Here is a 13,954-nt window from a genome sequence, read left to right as displayed (position 1 = left end):
CACATATGTGACCCGTAACACTAACACACACGCACATGGGGGCTTTGTTATTACGTCCGGAGGAGGTCTCGCTTTTTTTCTAGTAGAGCTCTTAACCATCAGCCAGTGGCTTAGACAGCAGGGAGTCGTCCAGAAAGGTGAGAAAATATACGTGTATTGCACAAAAAAATGAAAAACAAAAAGTTTAACAAAGTTTAGGTGCACAAACTTCCAAATTGTTGGGGTAGCTGGCTTATAAAGTTTTGTAAGAAAAAACGAAGACATCAAGGATAATTTTTTTTGGGGTGTTGATAAGACTGTTTAAACAGTTTTAAAGACTGATAAAGCTGAAGATAAAGTGTAATCCAAAACCATTTTTTTATATATTTAAGTAAATAAAGGGTCCAATGATTTTTAAAATAATTGTATTTTGAAGGTTTCTAAAGTTTTTAATATAACCTCTAACCCCCCAACAAACCACGCCACTGTAATGCCTCCAGCTCTGTTTCGATCACACACGCATGTAAAGAATCCTTGCACACACGCACACGGGGATAAAGTACACACACCTGAGGACATGTAAATATGTTTGGCTACGCATAGCCAAGGTATAAACTCATTTCGTGCAATTTCACCTTTCTCTAATTTTCATGTTCGGTGGCATTTCACATGGCAAGGAGCGGGACGGTGGGTTGAAAAAGGATATGGCAAGCGGAAGGATGAAGGTGCGGGGAAAAGGACCGCACACCAAATAGCCCAAAATGGTGACATTGTTGTTTAAGGCAGAGGCAATGATGGCAACACCGCATCTAAATCACAAGCCCGGCTCAACCAGCATCATCAGCAAGGAAGGATCAAAGGGGCGGGGCTCCACCGCCCTTTTAGTTTACCCCTCCTTAAGCTCCCACCGTAAGTGGCTACTGAAAAATATCCACAGGCAAAGGCAAAAATCTCACTTGCTGTCATGGATTTAGCTCATGACAAAATCCTTTTGAGCACAACCCAAAAATGTGTCGAACCCTAATTTTTTAAAATCGCATCTCAGCATACCTTTTAAGATGTATTTAAAAACAGTTTTTAAAACTTTATAATATAGATTTTCCAAATGTAGAATAATTTTATGTTATGTTATGTTCGTTTGAACAAATTTCCTAAATAAAGATGGTATTATTATTCCTTCATAAAGAATTAGCAAGTATAAAAACTTTTAAATATTTTTATGCCACAAGTCTGGTTCGAAAATAACTTCGTTTTAAGAAATTGCGTGCCATAATTTATATGCATGAATAAACATTTATTTGGAAAAGGCTATAAAAAAAGAAAAACTATTAGCCTGGCTGGGTGCAGACCATCCCTAGAGCACTAACTAGTTGGCCCTAATAAATGGATTTCAGCCTAAGCCCAAAGGATGTACACATGTTCTGGTGTTCTGGGCCCAAAGGCAGGCCGATTAACATGATTAATGTTGTCGAGTGCGGTCTGGTAGGTAGGTATAACCTAACCTGGTCTGATGTATTTTCATGGCTTGCATTAAAAATACATGAAATTACATGCAGGCAATCGAAGAAGAAGGACGACGGCCATCTTCTCAACAAGTTTCAATCGATTTTCCTCGACTGCGTGCGTAACTGTATGTGCTTGTGTGTGTGTGTGCGGTGGGAAAAATTATGAGGGAATTCTACAGCACGGGAAAATCTCTGTCGAAAAATCTAAGAGAAGCGAGCTCCTGGTGTTGGCCATTAAAAATCCAAACATGCCATCGAGACAGAATGCGTGTCTGTTCGGTCTACATACATATATGTAGTAAGTATCCTGCTGAGCCAGCCTTCGTCGGATTCAAAAAGCCGGTGAGGCACTCTGGGGCATCCTCTCCGGTTACTGGTGGCCATTGGATGTCGGACGTTGGACGTTGGCTCTTGGCCGTTGGTTGTTGGCTGTTGGCCGTTGGTTGTTTTCGGCCACGGAGAAGGTGCGTGGCGTGTCAGCCCCAATGGGAAGCTTCGGCTTCGGCCTGGCAATTAGCCTTGACAAATGTGCGGCCGGCAGTTTGGTTTAATGGATAATGTACCTGGTCATGGTATGCGAGCGATGGCAATGGCTATGGCTATGCCGTTGGCCATCGGGGGCCCAAAACGGAGCGATGGCCCCAAAACAAATGGGAATTTACTGGTCGAGACAGCAACCGCAGCAGAAACCAGAGTGTAAAAGTACATTTTAAGCTTTAAATGTGCATCCGACAGGTTGGAAAATTATTGTTATTCTTACGGGTTATGAGAGGAATTTTAAATTTATGGAAAACATTTTTACGTATTTCTTTCACACAAGTCTACTTGACCAGCCTTCGACAAAAATCCTTTATGTTGCAGGAACACTTACCTAAAACGACAGAAAATAGAGAAAAGTATTAGTAAGTGAAGACATAAAGTATTACTAGTACTACTAGTTATTCCAAAGCTATATTTTTATTTATTTGGTAAACTAGAAAGATTACATATAACCAAGAATAAACTTTATGGAACTTAACATGTAGAATTAGGTGTTTAAAACCTAGAAGGCTGATTGGTAACCGCTCTATAAAATACGTAATGCTGCAAAATCAGCATAAAATACTTTAGCGTCATGGGGACCTATAATTTTCGGATATAAAAAAAACATTTTCCCTAAAAATTGTCTTCTGGTAATAAATTCGAATACCCTTTTATTAGCAATCGCAACTAGTTAAACACCTGATAAGCAAGAAAACTCTATAAAAATAAAGCAATACTTTCCGCTAGCGGAAATGTAAATGTCACCATAAAATAAGGACTACTTTAAGGAGAAGTACACTCCACAAAAATACCCATCACCCTGTCAAAATGTATCTTGAAGTGCCAACCGCAGGTTGAGAGATATTTACGCATAAAAAGGGAATAAAAATCAAACGAATCAGCAACAATTTTGCATCATAAGCGACGACATTAAACGAGCGCACAGGGAGCGCGTTCTCAAAGAACGGAAGAAAATATCCTGTCAAGAGTTTTTATGCCAGCGACAGACGTGAAGAAAGCGAAAAAAAAGAAACCAAGTCGCGGGATTCATTAAACTTTCATGGCCAGAAACGAAACAGAAAGCCCATCTGGTTACTTATTTCTTGTTCAGGACGAAGAGAAAAGGATTTGGGCAAAAGCTTCTTGGGAAGCGTATGGAAAACAGCAAAGTTTATGTGGCCAAATGGAAAGCAACTGCCAATTGGCATATAACTCAACAACTGAATGCCACGCACAGCCGCAAAAAGATACAGAGTTTTGAGGAGATAGAGATGCGGTGCTGTTACCCAGATACAGATACAGATACAAATGTATATAAGGGCCGCCAGTTTTATGACTTGACTGGCGCCCAGTGTCTTCGGCATTGAGCATTTTACGAGCTCGAGGAGAGGGTTGAACCTGCCCTGGGCAACTAACTCTCCCTTCGGCTTGTTACCAACTTTCCTTTAGGAAAATGCTGGAGCGCACAAAACTTCTCCCAAATTAGAGGTGGAAAATCCGTTTTAATTGATGTGACCAAGCCCAAAAGTATGCAAAGGCTCTTTGTCGAGCTGGATTCGAGAAACGTGAGCGGCAATCTGAAGTTCTTGGAATTATTCAAATGACAAACCAATTTCTAGTCCTCAAAGGTGGTTATTTTCCTTAATGAATTGAAAGGAAAGGCAAAAGCACTGCAATCAATTTAATTTTCTTTGAGTGGCAATAAAAAAGTGTTGAAGTCTGAATTTTAATGGAAGTCAATTAGATTTTAAATTCAGCTAATAAACTCTTTGAAAATTTTAAATCCAAAATATGTATGCAAAGAGTTTAAATGCGTTATTACTTAAAAACCTAAACCCCGCTAAACCTCTCGTATTCTCTGTTCAATTTAATATTAAACTCATATTAAAATAAAGTAAACACTTAAAAGAAAGAGCACATAAAACTGATTAAAGAGTTTAAGCACTTTCGAAATCATTTGAGCGCACCGCACAGACTAACCGCCACAAAGGCGAGAACAACAATTGCAGTTTCATATAAATATTTGTAAAATCCCCTGGACGATTTCCATTTCGATTCCAATTCCATTAGCCCTCTGCTGCTATTGACACATCGCAGCAGTCCGGTGAAGTGAAGCTGTGAACTCTTTGCGACACATGGAGAAAAATCAACAAAGCTGATGGGCGACTGAGAGGTCCTGTCAGCAAATGAAGGAAGTGCTGATAGAGGGAGTCACAAAGGCAGCCAGGATGTGGCAGCAAATGTTTCCGCTACACAATGGACAGGATGGGACCAAAATGACCAGGTGTTCGGCTGTGGGCGTGATTATCACACCCATTTATAATCAGGTTGGGCGACAAACTCATCAAGTTTTAATATTATTGACAGACGATATGGTCGCCAGTTTTGGGATAACATCCCTTTTTTCTTTCTATTCTTCTCCATACATTTTTAGTGCTGTCTACACCTTATCGCAAATGGCATAAAAACTTTGGCCAAAGTTTATGCACTTCTTGCACTTTGATGATGATGATGGTGATGTGCAGGATGTCTCTCGTCCTCGCCGCCTCGTTTCTCCCTGCTGAAATTATTCAATCGAATGACTGTTTGTTCTGGTTCTTTCTCTTTTTGCTGGTTTTACTTTGTGTGACCAGGTTACAACAAACCGGCAACGAGCAGGCAGGAAAACCCCGAGCAGAATAGAAACCAAAGCAGAACGCCCCCATCCCGTCGCTTCTGTACAAACATTGTCAAAGTACAAAAAAAAAAAAGAATAAAAAAGGAGAAAAAATCTGAAATTACACACACTGTTGTGAGAGGGGCAGTGGGGGCAACTGGTGTTTGTCTTTCGTGTTGGGGGAACAAAAAAATATATAGCAAGGCAAAGGCAAAGGCAAAGGCAAATGCATTGGCTCGGAACTGACAACTCGGTTAAGCTAACAATATTTGAATAGCAAAACCCAAGGATAATGCATGAGCTGGTCAGGTTAGTCTGACAAATCTGGCTAATGGCAGGTGAGAGGCGGTACAAAGGGGGCGTGGCCCTGCAGTGCTGCAATTATTATTGACATGCCCCCAAGCTGCTGCCTTTCCTCCTGTCTGTTTGCATAAAGTTGAGCTATACAAAATTCTTGAATTTCACACACAATTAGTAGATCAACAAAAGTTAAGGCCAAGCAACTTTTGTCAGATATTGATTGGGCGGAGGTGGGGAGAAATATATAATGGAGTCAAATCCGTACTGAAACTGATCGATTGCGAAAACTTAAGAAATGAGAAACGGGTCAGTAGGGGGTAAGTTAGCCACTTAAAGATAAAATGTCTCAGAACAATAAAAAATGCATTAGCCTCAGACTCGGGAACTCACAACCTTTTTGACTTTAATTAATACCCCGATATACAGCAACCCAGCTCAACTGTCAACTGAAATCTTCATCTACGCAGAACTCATGACAAATACATAAATTTCCCGAGAATTTTCTATCAGTCAGAGGCGCATGTATAATGCATAAGGATCCATCATCAACAGATTGCAGAAAAGTGCGGAGAGTCAAGTGAAAAATTCCAACGAAAACGGTAGAAATTATTTACAGCACGAGCCACGGTGGGGAAAAGTGGGAAAAGGGGCTGGGTAAATCCAAAAGCGGGCTGAAATTGAGTCAACAACAAAGCAATAAAGTCAACGAAATTTGATGCCGATTTAATAATTCAGAAATTTGTTCATCACAAACAGACAGCAGCTGCAATTGATGAGGCCAAAACCCAAAAAAAAAAAAAAAAAAAAAAAAAAAAGCGAAATCGTAAAATATAAAATGCAAATAAAAATTGGTTTACATATAATATATCCTTCTATATGTAGGCTCATTCGACTGATAAACAACGCCGGATGTTCAATATTAAATCGTCATTGGGCATTAAAAATTAATGTATATTTAAAAAGGCCAAAGTACGGAACGCAAATCGGCTTGACAAAATCGAGAGCAAAAGGCACCGAAAACAATTGTCAACGAGTTGAAAATAAAGGGAAACGAAAACAAAGCTAAAGGGCTAAAATAATCAGGAAGACTGGACAATATAACAGCAAAAAAAAAAACAAAATAAAAAGGGCAACCAAACCAAACCGCGGCTCTTGAAGTTAAGCAGCTTTCAGCAGGTAAAGGAAGTGGAATTCAGGTCGTGATTGTAATGCTATTAACTTTTCGGCTGTGAAAGGTCAGCGCTTTAATGATTCCACAAATAAAATGCCAATGGGGAAAAAAGGTTGGTGATCAATTAAATCAGCATTGAACCTTTTCTGGTTTTGTTTAATTTATTTTCCCTCAAATGAAGAGAAACTCGCGCTGCCTTCATTTGTGCTTCTGCATTAATTTTCTTTGTATACATTTCATTAACAACTAAAGCGAAAATTTGCCCGTTAGAAGCAGAGCATTCTGCTCAGAAGTGGATTTGCTCCATAAGCAAGTTTTTTTTCTCCCACTGGCGGTTATTTGAATGAAAAGTAAATTTACAAAACGTGCGCAAAATGGCGAAAATGGAAGGGAAACGAAAAGGGTTAGAACAAAACCCCAGGAATAACAAAATATATATATGTACCTATGGGTTGTTTTTTTTTTATCTTGACACAACGCACAATTTCGCGGGATCTTCTTTTTATACACACCCCCTGCTCCTTTTAGGCACCCCACTCAATTCTCCTTGTCTCCTTGGGTTTTTGCTTGGCTTTGCTTATGTGCGCACAAAAGCGCGCTTCATTATTTTCGTTTCCGTTGCTCTTCTGTGACACGCACACCCACCAATACAAACGCTCACACACAGAAAAAACACAAAAAAAAAGTAATACACACACATAAGCGAGAGCTTTGTAGGCTTTTCTCATTTTGCTTGTTCGCATGTAATTTAGTGTAAATTACTTTGAGTAGAATTTTAAACCCACACATAGACACCCCCATTCGTACTGAGAATACGCACTCACACACACACATAAACAAAGGACCCCACCTTAATACACATATACTCGTATGTCTGGGAGCCGTCGTCTGGTAGCATAATTTTTAATTGTATTTGCTTGACGTGTTATAAACGATATGAATTTATGCTTCTCCTTAAGTCTCACCCCATTTCTCATTTCCCCTCGCCGTTTGTACATCCTAGAAATTCTGTGAAAGGAAAATGGTTTTTCTTGTCGCCTTGGTAAATTGTTCTTTTATATGTGTTAAGAAGCCCATTTGCTTGTTTCTTTAAGCGTCATGGACAATGCAAAAAAAAAAATGTTATTTAATGGTAGAGCTTTAGTTTTGGTGAAGTCTAAAAAAATTGTAGAAGCATTAAAGCACTCTTAATAACATTTTAAATTAATGAATTAAATAAGAAAAATGTTGTGGCAAATGTGTTATTCAATTATTAATGTTCTAAGTACACATTAAAGTTATAATCCACATTGACAAAACTCATAGCGCATTTAGTTAATTTGTGTAAACTTTCAAATCCTCTTAAGCAGCAAGCAAATTTTCAGCATTACCGCAACTTTAACTCCGTTAAAAGCTTTTCCTTAAGCTCATCTGCATAATTTAGTCAACAATAAAAAAAACCGAAAGACCAACAAAAATCCGAGCTCAGCTGAGCAGCACATGGGCGAGAACTAACGAAAACAAATGCAAAACGATGAAAATGAAAATAGAAATGAAACAAATCCCTCAAATAATCCATTAATGCGTCTAATCCTAGGAAATTTCCAGTGCTCAGCCGGCAGGCAGACGGGCAGGGAGGTAGGGAAGGGTATTAAAAGGGGAGAAAAAAATTAAGCACATGTATTCCAGTTATGGGTTAATAACCTCTGCCCCGTAGTTCGTTATGCAGTTGAAGGCGGGCACTTAATATTACTAGCGGCAGAGCACTCGATGCAGCTGCTGCCCCCGAAAAAGGACACGCCGGAAACGAGGGGGGAAACAGGGGTTAAAGGCTGCTGCAATGGCGGCATCAAGCAAAATGGCGGCAGGCACTGACACACACACACACACATATTCATAATGGGAAAGGAGAATGGTGGACGTTGAGCATATGCATTGCATGCATATTAATAACACTAAAAACTTGCCACGTCTGTTTTCCCCATTCCTGCTTCACACCCCCTTCACATCACACGTAGACAGAAGGACATTTGAGTGTGAGTGTGAGTGTGTGTGAGAATTGAATTGCTTCAAGTGCCCTTAAATTGCCCTCATTACATAGACAAACACGCACACACACACACACGCATACACACTAGATAAAGTGTTGCTACAGCTGCGCTTTTGCAAAATGGCCACACCCACATTTTCGCCCACATTCAACCTAATCCCTCTCCGCCAACTGTCCCCTCAGCCACTACTACAAGTGCAGAGCACTCACACATGCCACTTTTCATTTCCGGCTTTGGATTTTTCACTCTCCAGAGTTGCTGGCTCTTCCTAAACACAGCATCATCACAAGCTGCATTAGCAGAAAAGCAGCAGCGGCAGCAGGAAAAGCTGAAAAGCAGAGGAAAAGCATGGGAAAGGCAGAACAGAGCAGAACAGAACAGCAGCCACTCATATATCTACTTATGCCTTATATTTCATCTGCTTGCACTTCTTTGCTTGACTTATACTCAGCTTGTGCTTGCTTTTTTCGCTTTTCGTTATTTCACATTAAGCATACGCCCTGTGCATCCTCATGGAAAAATAATATCGAAATGTAACGATTGCAAAAGGTTTAAAAGAAAGTTTTTGGGATAAGAATTCAGCTAAAATAACTAAAGAACCTGCTGTAAACGTATAAAACAAATTAAATAATTTTAGATAAGGTCTTACAATACATGTAAGACAGGTTTCAAAAGCCAAAAGCCGTTGAGCCAAGTCGAGAAACCTTTATGTAGATTTAATTTCTGTTCCATTTCCTAAGCATTTCTGGCAAATTAAAAGCATCAGAAACGACATCCAAAAAAGAGAAAGGAGGGAAAGCATCCTCGGCATCCTTGATGCTTCTCAACTGCAATTTTCGGCTTTTAATTTGGCTTGGAATGCGGTCAGTTGGGAGCCTCAGTTGCATGCACATTTATAATTTTTAATTATTCCAATGAAATTCCAGGCCCGCAAAGAGCAAACCAAAAATTGCCACGACAGACAGACTCTGCTGAAAGTCTTTCGGCAATCTCGCCTTCTCTTTTTTGTGCTTTTCTCGTTTTTTTTTTTTGGTAAGGGAATTCTAATAAAAATAGCTTAGCGTCGTTGAGCAAAATGTCGACACTCTGGATGGCTGGGATAATGTGCAGTCAACTCAGACAGGACAAGCCGCAATGTGAAGTTGCCCGCACGAAAATTCAAACACAAAAGTTCAATTTAACGTAAATACTTTTACTAGTGGGCGAGGGGAGGTCGAAGGGTAAGCCAGCCAGCTGCCAAAGTAGCTGGCATCTCCAGCCATCAATAGTCCTCTTTCCATGGCAAACCGAAAGTTCGAGTGGGAAATGCCAATGGGAAATGCCACCGAGCAAAAAACTACTTAGGGCTCTACTACGTTCACTTCGCAGAAGACGACAGCCAACGGTGTCGAGACAGGAAGCGACGAGCCTCAGAGCTTCAGAGCCTCAGAGCTCAGAGTCGGGGAATGTCGAATATGAAATGTGGCCAGATGATGCCGCCGCAGAAAGGAGTTAGCCATTCAAACTATTTCGAAGGGTGGCAGCTGCAGCGGCGTCTGCAACTCGAGAAATATGAGCTGTACAAAATGAAATAAAGCTATCGCCGGCAACTGCCAGGGAAAATAGTGAGAGGAGCCACTGGCTCTTCCGTTCAGAAATATTTAAGTTATGTGACAGGAATGGAGAGCATAGATGAGCACTTGTGGCTACAAAAATGCCTTAAGTGCAAAATGATTACAGCAAGTACTTTATACCCATCAAAATGTAATAAATAATTTTAGTTTTTCACACAGAATAGCATAAATAAATATCATTAAGGGGCTAAGGTGTTCTACTTTTGTTTCTTATACATGTTTTTAGTTTCTCTGCTGATTAGGAGAATTTTTATCTTTACTAAAGAAGAATAAAGTCTTGAAAAATTATTACGTTATCGAACTTTTTTGGCAGATATTTCAAGAGAGACTGTGACAAACTTACAACTCTTGCCGACCCCTTTAATCCCCTGCCCTTTCCATTTACATATCGCAACTTGCAACATATCTACGAATGGCAACGGACTCGATTTCCATTGTCATTGTAACTCCCTCTACTTTTGCGCCCCTTTGCCGATAAATGTGGGTATGTGTGTGGGGGCGTGGCAGCCATGTGCAGAGACAGACAAAGCACATTTCCGTCAAACACAATAAGTCGATAAAAAGAAAGGAGAAAGAACGAAAACAGAAAATAGCTAAAAAGACGCAAACGGAAAAACTATTTTCCAATTTTCCAAAATGTAGCTTAAAAAAAACACACACACACATCCGCACACACACCAAGATGTGTGAGGGGCGGCGCTGGGAGACAGGGGGCGTGGCAAGAGGTGAAGGTTCAAAGCTGCACAAACAGAGATATGCAAAAATTGGTAATGGCAGAGAGCTGAGGCAGCAGAAGTTGCGCCAAAAAAAAAGAATTTTACACACGGCGCTGAAGAAGAAGAAGAAGCAGCTGCCGAAGAAAAAATCGAGATAAAGGAGATTGTAAAGGAGGCGAAAAGGGGGCGGTTCGAAGGGGCAGCAAAACACGAAGATGAATTATTAGAAACGTATGCAAAATGCTGCATATGCATTAGGGGTTTTTTCCAGCGTGGTGCATATAAATCAAAAATGTTGCAAAAATGTTCGAAAATTGTTGGAAAATGTTGCAACGTGCCGCAGATACCTCTGCTTCACAAAATTTCAAACACGAGTTCAAATAATTTTTGTTCTAGAAAAACTAATCTGGTCTTATCAAAATGGAAAATGGAATGTATAATTAATTTATTTCCCAGAGCATCACAAATAATTTAAGAGAAAATTTATAGCAGGCATGCAGTTTTCAACCAAGGTCAAATTAAAATATCTTACTATACTTGCTATAAAAGGAAAAAGGTTTGTGAGCTTCAGCTTTAGTTTCTTTGTAGCTTATCCTTTATTCTTCGCACAAGAATAACATTGTAGATATGTATATACAAAATGGGTGGATCAAATGGATGCGTGCATTGGTGGGATTTTAGTGTTCTCTCCGCCCACCACTCACCACCCACTGCAGCACGTCATTCGTTTTTACTGGGCACGTATTCCCCAAAGACGCGGCGGTCCCAGCTGCACATTTTGGCTATGTTTTTAATATGCTAAGCACTTTTTTATGCATTTTACAACACTATCGAATGTGGCAGTCCGCAGCTGTAACGCTGTCCCTGTCTCCCTGTTATCCCCGTCTCCCTTTGGCTTTTATCTATGTGTGTGTGCGCGTTGCATTCACATTGACAGTCAATGCAGTGCGACAAGTCACAAATGTGCATATCAATGGATGTGTCAAAAACGTTGCCGAGAGTTAATAATACATTTCGCATTCCTCGAAGAAGCTGCATCCACACGAGGGATCTGCAAAATCGTTGCAGATGAGCAGGGGGCGGGGGGAGAAAGTCAGCGGGATGGGGGGTAAAATCCACTTCGACTAACTCCACTCTTGCCAATCGCTAAGTGCATGTCAAATAAACGGGGGTTACGAGGGGGATAAGAGGAGCCCGGTTTGCTATGTGACTGACTGCATCCTGATTATGACACAGACACGATATATTTGGTCCTGAAGTTTGACATTCCCAGCTGCCATTGGATTAACTCGCTTGCATTCGAATGGTAAGCAACTTCATTTTGGATCCGCTAAAAGCAATGTTCGGTTGAAGGGGATAAAAAGGAAAAAAAAACAGGGATTTAAAGGAAGAAACTTAAAGTAAGGATAAAAATACTGATACAGAAATGGTTTTATGCTTTGACTGCTGAATAATAATCTTTAATGGTAAGAAATCCAATTGTTACATTAAACCAATATTTATAAATCAAATTATGACCCTCGAACTATGATATTCCCCCCTTTCCAAGAACCCCAACCCAAATCGAGAATAATAATCTTTGGTGTGATGTAATGGCAACCGCACTATATCATATCTCTTACAAAGAAATCTTTGTAATGCAACTCAGCAATAAGCTAAGTAACTGCCATTCAGTGGCAAGAAAATCAGAGGGGGACAGGGAAAATAATGAGCATTCTGCAGTGCTTGGAGCGAGGGTCAAAACATATACTATATATCTCACATGAACGGGGGTTCCCTCTTCTCACACAAACCCTAATCGTCCCCTTACTTTGCCCCTTCTTTTAAACTGAAAACGATTTATGCCGAGCACGTTTCATGCGAAAGTCGTCAGCACGTTACACTCCAGAAAAAGATGAGAGTACAGTGAAACTTCGACAGCTTCAACTTTTTAAAATAATTAGAGGTACTTCGGATAAGCAAGGAGCGTTAGTTAAGTTCTGCAGCATCAAACTTTAATTTATTTAGTAAATTATTTTACTTTTATAAAAATACGCAACAAAAGTTTCGGAACATTGCTGGTTTATCACATAAGAAGATTATAAGTTAGTTATGATTAAATAAGATTTACAATGCTATCAACTATAATTTTTTTGTTTACAATGCCTGACTGTACTTTCTCGCTGTTGTTGAACGCCAAAGGCAATAATAGCAAACTTCCGTTTACCCCTTAAGGTTAGCAACAAAATACCACGCAAAAACAGGAACAGCAGACGAGAATAGAACGCAACAAAGGGAAGCACTTAGCGGTTTACGTTGGCGGTCGGATTGGTTAACAGAACCGAGAGATAGCCATGTGAAGGTGGTGGTTAGAGGGGGGCCAAAAGGAGGCGGATTGGAGGTAGTACGAAAACCACCAACAGTGGTTATGGTTGGTCGACGACGACGATGATTTTGCCAAGGCACAAGGATCTGGATTATGCAGCTTTCCGCACACACGTGTGCCGAACGTGACAATTTTCGGACAAAGCTAATGATGCTGCGAACTTGCAATTTGTTTAGGGGCAAGGATATGATAAGGACAGGGAAAGTCGAGGAGGAAATGTCAGAGCCAAACTTAAATTTAACTTGTGGACAACTTAATACTCTGTGTTGGCTTTTGCGCTAGAGAAACAAACCTATTTTGTTAGAGTTCTCTGTAAACTGATGATAGGGACTTGATCTTAACAATAATATTTTTTCTGTAACCATTTCTTTATGTATCCCCACCTTTTTTAGATTAAAAAAATCGATCTTGATCCATAAGTAAAAACAATTCTAGGAAGAGTAAGCAGCATTTACAATGATAAAATCCAAAAGACTTAATGTTTGGTCAACTCATTATAAGGGGATTATCTAGAGACCACAAAATATATTGTCATTAAAATATACTTGCTGTCAAACTGTAAGGCAAAACCGTGTATGTATTTTGAAGTAACAAAAGGAAAATGATTCAAAAATGTCAAAGTTCACAACACAAAAAGGAAACTTTTTAATAAAAACATTGATTGAAACAAGCAAAAATAGGAGAAAAAACAAAGTAAGGAATCTTTTTGACAAGCAACCCAAAAAAACGAAACTGAACATTGATTATGAAATCGGGTCGGAAAAAGGGGCGGTATCGAAGGGCGTGGCTTCGGCCGGGGCGTGTAATAAATTAATGAAAAGTTGATGATGCCGGGACGTCAAAGGCGTCGTCAGGACGAAACGGAAAAAAAATCGGAAAATATTTTCTCGCTCATCAAACAATTCAAAGCAGAAAAGGGGAGGGGAGCACAAACTTTTTTCATTAACAAAACGAAATCGAGAAAAAGTCAGGCGACAAAAGTTGATGATGATGGCACATACATAGAAATCTTTTTGGCCTTCAGTACTTTTTTTCGTTTCTCTTTTTGTTTTGTGATATTTTTCATGATTTCCCAGCACACACACACACACACACAC

The 13,954-nt window shown here is 39.9% G+C and overlaps 1 long non-coding RNA gene across 2 annotated transcripts; it reads left to right on the top strand.

The window, feature by feature from the left end:
- Positions 1–5,192: 5,192 nt before the first annotated feature.
- Positions 5,193–6,262, top strand: LOC108088969. Of its 2 annotated transcripts, none has more exons than XR_001771262.2 (2): positions 5,193–5,279; positions 5,389–6,262. It is a non-coding gene; the product is annotated as an uncharacterized LOC108088969 (long non-coding RNA). The 2 variants fall into 2 exon arrangements; XR_001771261.2 differs by having other exon boundaries at positions 5,333–6,262.
- Positions 6,263–13,954: the final 7,692 nt, after the last annotated feature.

The sequence above is a fragment of the Drosophila ficusphila genome, unplaced genomic scaffold, assembly GCF_018152265.1.
Source record: "Drosophila ficusphila isolate 14025-0441.05 unplaced genomic scaffold, ASM1815226v1 contig_106, whole genome shotgun sequence".
Classification (NCBI taxonomy): Eukaryota; Metazoa; Arthropoda; class Insecta; order Diptera; family Drosophilidae; genus Drosophila; species Drosophila ficusphila.
The sequence above is the reverse complement of the archived record's forward strand: the minus strand, read 5'-3'. Positions and strand labels throughout refer to the sequence as shown.